The following is a 7,073-nucleotide window of genomic DNA, read 5'->3' as shown; positions in this document are numbered from 1 at the left end:
GTGTAGGGAAAGAATGAAGACTTTTGGATATTAAGCATTAATATTAGTGCAATTTAAAAAAAACCCAAGGGTGGCTAAAATATTCCTCCGAGATTTTTTTATAGTGTATGAATACATGTACCAAATAAAGCTTCTTTTTATAATAGGATGTTTATATGGGAACTACTAAGATGGTATTGCAGTTGTTTAACTTCTTCAGGGCTATCCTTATGACAACAGTGAAATATATGAGAAGATCTTATTAGTTACATGTATTTAATATATACAATAGAGATATCTTCTGTAAAAATAGCTGTGTCATGATGTTACAGGATACTGTCTCTTTCTTGTTTAAAAAAAGAAAAATAAAAGCATCAGCCAACCTCTCTGAGCACTGTTAGCTGTATGGTTTTGTATTGCAGTTCATTCGTTGGTCACGTGATAAGACCAAAGACTGACACTTCTATTATATCTAACACTATGACACTGCTGCTTCTACTAATTCTGTCGGAATGAAGAGATGACAAGTTGTAATTACAACATGAAATTGTAACATAGTTTAGATGTGTGCAGCATTTTGAGCTGTAGATTGTTCACTTTTTTTCCCAGGGTTTAAATTTTTTGTCAGTGTGGTGCACTTACATTACTGTTCATGCATACGAGGGTCTTTTGGTGTTCCTAAGAATACAAAAGGGTATATATTCCAAAACATGGCAAGACATTGCTTGTTTCAACTGAAGTTATACTATTTTGCTTGCAAAACTCTGTGGCTTGACTGGGTCACGGAATTCACTTTAAAGCATTTTAGGTGCAGAGGGTCTGGACTGAAGATACAGCCATAAATGTCTAGAAGGATTTAATGAAGGTTGTTTAATACATTCAGTTGCTGAGACCATGGGTCTTTTTTTTTTAGTTTGGGCTTTTGATTTTTTTTTCAGAGTCTAAATCATTGTCTAAATAAAAAAAAAAAAAAAAAGGCTACAGAATTGTCATCAGCTGATTCACTGTAATGCGTATGTAAGTTGGATCGAAGTTTGGGTGTCATATTGTTTCAATCAGTTCTCAGTAAAGGTCTGCTAACCATTTTTGTTTTGTAACCTTCATGTTAATGATTTTCTTGTATATATAAGTATGTAAAAAAGATGGGAACTATTTTCTTACACATACTATGCAATATGTTTGTAAAACTGCAATATTACCAAAATTACAAAAGCTGTGCTTTTGTACTCTCTTGCTTTATGTAAAACAAATCTTTTTTCTATTTAATGGACTGTCTTATAATTGTAGATAACATTATTCAAAACAAGTACACTGGAACTATAAGATTTTTAATTTTATTTTCTTTGGATTTTTTGTTTTATGAAAATAATAGCAAGGTTTTGGAAGTTGGAAATTGCTTTTTCTTGGAAAGCTAGAACTTTTACAGCATGAAATTAACACAGTAAGTTTGAAGTCTCTCCTGTACTTCTTTCATTGGATCTTCGCATTTTAATCTGGTGCTACTATATAATCATAAATAAATGTGATACATAAAATAGGAAACATATCGGAACTCATTTCAAGAATAATCAAGTGGGAAGCTTTCTGAGGGTGGGAGGAAGATGTACGATAACTGATTTTAGGTTTTCTGTATATTTTTATTAGATAGATTTTTTGTTAGTATGCATTTCCTTACTTTCATCTACGTTAGCCATATAGTAATAGCTTTACTTTGTTCTTCAATCTTTTTTTTTGTTCTCACACACAGTACACCAGAGTTTCATTTCAAAATATTTTTGAAAACAACAGACAACTGCCTTTAAAAGCAGCACTTATGTTAAGAAAATCCAATTTTAAAGAAGTATGGGTTTTGTTTCTACATCCGCATTAGTGAAGTTAAAATTACACTGTTGCATCTCATCTACTGTAAAGCATATTACACTGCTCAAGTTCCTTTGTACCTTGCCAGAATAAACATAAAGTTTATGTTTATGTTTAAACTGCACCAGTTTACAAGCTGCTTGACAATTACACAGTCATGTAAAAAGGTCTTGCAGTGATGTCATCAATCTGAACAAATCTCTCTACGTTCAAATCAGGTGGCAGCAGCTCTGCTCACAGTATAGCTCTGCACAGAGCTCTGGCAAAAAGCAGGGTGAGCATTTGGGTGGTTTGTTTGCACTGAGCTCCTACAATTTCTGCAGTATTCACAGTAGCCAGACAGTGGCTAGCTGCATAATGCCTGAAAAATTGTAATATCTGTACAAGAGCAGCCGTTGTGTAGAACTCTTAGTAACGTAGGCCCTGCTAAGTCTCAAGTGACTAAAGCCTGATAGGTGATAAAGCAAGAAAAATTACTCTTAGCCATTTTACCCAGGCTTGGACTAATCCACTCTGGGAAAACCTAATGACAGTAAAAGATAAATATAAGTTAGAGTGAAAATAAAAACCGACCATAAATATTGTGTTGATTCAACACAGTCCATACTGAGACTAGAATTTAAAACAAGCTCTCTGTGTAAAATAGGGTCTCCTCTGAAACTTTGAACTGACCTTCAGATTATGTTGTTTGAATTTGAAAACAGTATTTGATCTTTAACCAATATGTGTCTTATACAGGCCAGGACCAGGAAGAGTTTCAAAAGCCCCAAGGTAAAAGCATATATTGTATGACTGCTCTGATTAGAGTCAAGTAACCACAATTAAGCCTAGCCTATTTACCTAAGAGAAAAATAAATAAATTGAAAATAGAGGGTTTCCCTCAGTTTTGCGAAAACTTAAGTCTTTTAAGGCAGGTGGCCTTTCTAAGAAGTGTCCAGCTCTTCCATTGTCTCAGATTCTGACATGTTTAAGCACTGAGAGTAATTTCTATGAAAAAACTTGGCCCTTGGCTTAAAAAAAGTTCATTTAATGCATGGCTTGATCTCAGAAGTAAAGGTGCCTTTTAATCACATGTATACCCCCTTGTTTGGGAGACCTGTGAGCGAGAAGTTCAGCTTCCAGCATCATCTGGAGTGCAATGAACAGTAAGACTTAGGCATTAAGAGAAGCATTCCTGAAGGCAAGACATTTTGTTTCCTGTGCTCTGTAGTATTTTGGGAGCTTGTCATTCTTCACCATGGAGGCATCTGTGTTCTAGCACAATAACTTATTTCTAAGTATATTTTTCAGAACTATTCTGAAAAAAAACATGCATTGTTTTCCTTCTGGATGATGTTTACTTGGTTTTTGTGTCCCAAACACTGCAGCAGCTAGTGAAAGTAAAATCCTACCCCTTAACTCCCACCCACTCTTACCTCTCCAGCTGAGCTTCAGTTGTCCCCCTTAGCCTCTTCCTTTCTTCTCAAATCACAAAAGAATAGACAGTAGAAAGGATTTAGCTGTCTCTTTATCAGGCTCCTTCATGTGTAACTTACTGGAACTGTATCAAAGGGGAAGTTTCGACCAAAGAGGAAGATTATTCCCTTTGTGAAACTAGAGGTTATGTAAGAAGGAAAACAAACACACACACACACAGAGGTAAATACCTATTTTACCATTTTAGTCTGACTTACTGGAATCAACAGTGAAATTTTTTGCACTGTAAACTTAATAGCTTTTAATTTCTCAGAAGTTTTATTATTCAAGCCTCTATTTAAAATACCATAAAACAAATGCAAGTTATTCTATCCAGTTGCATTTTTAATTTTTTGAAAATAGACAAGTAATCACTGAGCTCATTACTTGTCCCACTCTAATAATGTATTTATTTACTTTTACGAATTGGAAAGAAAAAGAAAAATATCTGAAATATTAAATAGTATTGATCTAACTATTAAAAAACCTTACTAAGGACAGAATATTGTTCCTATAGCTCAGGGGTGACATGCTTATTCATCCTATGTAAATTAAGAATCTAATTTCTTTTACAGTGGCATGCCTTTCTATATTGTGTGATCTTTGGGAGATTGGGAGCCCTAGAAAGGGACTGTTAAGGGAAGTGGAGTACCTATATAGTAGTCGAAGAAGCAACTGTGACAGTCTCTCCTGTGCTACAGTGGAATTGAACAAGATGTGGGGGCAGGTACTCGTGTGAGGAGAGCGGGTCTCCAACAGCACTTTGATGTGAAGAGAGCAGTCAGAATGGTTTCCAGCTCTGTGCTCCCCATGGTGAATAAGACACAGCATTACACTAACCTTGGGCAGACAGACAGAAAGGCAGTGGGTGTTTTGATCTGCACTGCAATGGGTAGGACAGCGGTGCATAGGCAGTAAATCCAAATCAGCCATATCGCAACAGGACACAATAGAAATATAGCTGAAAGCTGGGTTTTTTAGGTGTTTATTTGTAAGTGAAAAAACAGTTACTAGACTTCTCCCTAAGCCTAATAGTAACTCAGAGAAATGGCCAGACAGTCAGGTGGAGATGAATCAATTTAATGTCTTTATATCCATGGAACCTTCTTTTTCCTTTCTTTTCCTGACTCTTTTAAAAACACCATTGGAAAGGAGAAAAGCCATAACGAAGGTATAAATTTTGGGCTTCTCAAATAGAAGGTGACAGTGAACTCTCTGCTGCATGTGTATCTCTGTTTATGGCAGAAGGAGCTGAAAATAAGCCAGTATACTAGGGTGGATTCAAACACTGGTAAAGACAATAAGAAATGCTGACAAATTCCATGTCTTTGGATTAGGCTTTAAATGTTCATTAAAAGTTTGTGCAAAAAACATGTCATGGTAAGTGACTTTTTACACGGTATTTCTAAGATGCCTCATTAACACTAGTGTAATTTTCCCTCTGAAAATTGTTCCTGCTTCTACAGGTACCACTTTGACTCCCACACAAGGAAAGCTCTAAACGACTCTGCAGTCTTCACTCATTTGTCAAAACCAATTTAACAAATTATGAGATGTCCAAAATGAGCCATAATAGGCGATGGTAGAAAAATCTACTGCCACTGCCTTTTCATATTTCAGCCCAGTGTTCTTCTCGCAGGGGAGGAGTTGCACTGTTTCTGGAAGCAATGGATTTGATATTCCTGATATTCCCAATTGCTTCTAAAGAGACTCCACAGACCATGCTGCTTCCCTTCCCTCCTCCACGAGTGAGTTAAATTAGGGAAATGAGTTCTGGGGTTGGGGCTTGATTTTGCATGGTCTATCATTGGAGTTTCTGTAATCCCTATTTTTATGTGTAAAAGGGAGAGAAAAATCTGATGGCAACTGCTAAAGCTGAGATTATTCATTGCTGCAGGGAGTGAGTTATAGCTGAAGATAATCATTTACTGCTATGGTGGAGTGAAATGTAGGGGCAGAAAGGGAGCATAGAACCAAAACATTAAACAGAGAAAGAGCATGGAAAAAGAGATAGAGTGGTATTAGAAGATGCTTACAGTTTAAAGGAGAAGACAATAATTTGGGGTTAAAATTTCTCCATACTTCCCTGGGGTTAAAATTTCTCCCTACCTCCCTGGCCTTGTCAAATACATGATGCCCAAAGTTCAGGAAGCAGAGGAAAATCTTCTGGATACCATTGATTCAGAAATTATTTCCAAGACCAGAAATGTAATATTCATGGGAAAGGACAGTACATACAATACCAGAAAACCTCTGTTGTTACTCTGGCCATGATGAGAGGCACAGCTGTGGAACCTATAATCTATGGAAGTTACATGGAAGACAGAATATTTTACGTATGAAAGGACAGTCCTGGAAGAAGGAGCAAGTCACTGAGGCTTGCATTATCTTACAGCAGTGTAAATAGAAATAGCTGGAAGAAGAGTTAGGAAATGGAGAATAGTCTATAGGTTGGTGGGGTTTTTAACTTTGAGGGTTTGTTTTTTTTTTGAGGTAAGAGTATGGACTGTAAGTTATTATTTCTCTTTCTTTTTTCTCTCCCTCCCAAACAGCATCTCAGAGAAAACATTGACTTCTACTGAGATTTATTTCACAGCACTCAAGAAATGTATATACATATATAAAAATATGTAAGAAAGCAGGCCTAGTTACAAGTATTTGAGAATCAACAGCAGCTTTCTTTTGTTATGAAGGGTAGATCCACCAGCTAAAGAACCAGACTGGTGAAAGCTTTTTTTTATGTTGAGCTTTTTTAAACACATAGTACATTTATGTCTACCCACCTCACATTTCACAGTTTTAGAGCCCAGATGAGTCCACTCTTTATCTCATCTTGAAAGAAATAGTTTATATATCTACTTACGAATTAGGCCATATGCAGTGCAAATTTTACCTAAGGGTATTTATTCTCTGTGATGACTATTGCCCCCTTGTCTTCAAGTTTCCAAGCATAAACTGCTGGTCAGCAGAAAATCTACTAAAATTCTGATGTTAAACTATTGGTACTTCCATTTTTTCATGGAGGGAAATTCTAGGACACCATACCAGTCCTTTCTACAGTGCTGTAATACGAAACGTCTCTTCTCAAGTATGTTAGCATAGATTTGTGAGCAAGTCACCACACAATTAAACAGATTCCTGGAGCTGCTTCCGAAAATCTTTTGTTTGTTTACCTCCAGTTTCCAAAATCTTGCATGGCTTTAATATAATGTGGTTTTAATCTTTTTTGTTTAACTATAGTACATTATGTACTTTTTAAGAGATTTAAATTATATAACCAAACCACAAAACTTTATTAATGGCCATATGTTTCTGAGAACTGAAAGGGAAAAATACATTTAAATCACATTGTCTCACATTTTACAGAACAGTATAATTTCAGTTGATTTAGGCAATTTTCCTATCTATTTTTAGGAAAACTAACAAACAAACATTTAATTAAATTTGACACTGTACAGTTTGCCTAATAAATGTCGCTTTGGTTAGACTATTGCGATGAGAAAGTATTTACATTCCAAAGAAAAATTTCTAAATGGTGTATTATTCCCTTTTAGAAGTAAATAATGTATTATCATGTTGTGAAGTATGACAAGTTAAGTTATATAAATTTTTAAATAATGTAAATAAAATTCTTTAGTATAAACTTCTGTGAAATGCGCACTTTCAATTTATTGAACTTTTCTATTAACATAATTAACCTGGAAAATAATTAAGCTACATGTTAATCCTTGTTATATTTTATGTTGTTTTCCATTGTCTTGCATATCCTTTGTATGAGT

This window comes from Eurypyga helias, unplaced genomic scaffold (genome assembly GCF_000690775.1).
Source record: "Eurypyga helias isolate BGI_N326 unplaced genomic scaffold, ASM69077v1 scaffold2184, whole genome shotgun sequence".
Classification (NCBI taxonomy): Eukaryota; Metazoa; Chordata; class Aves; order Eurypygiformes; family Eurypygidae; genus Eurypyga; species Eurypyga helias.
This window is presented reverse-complemented; position numbering follows the sequence as displayed.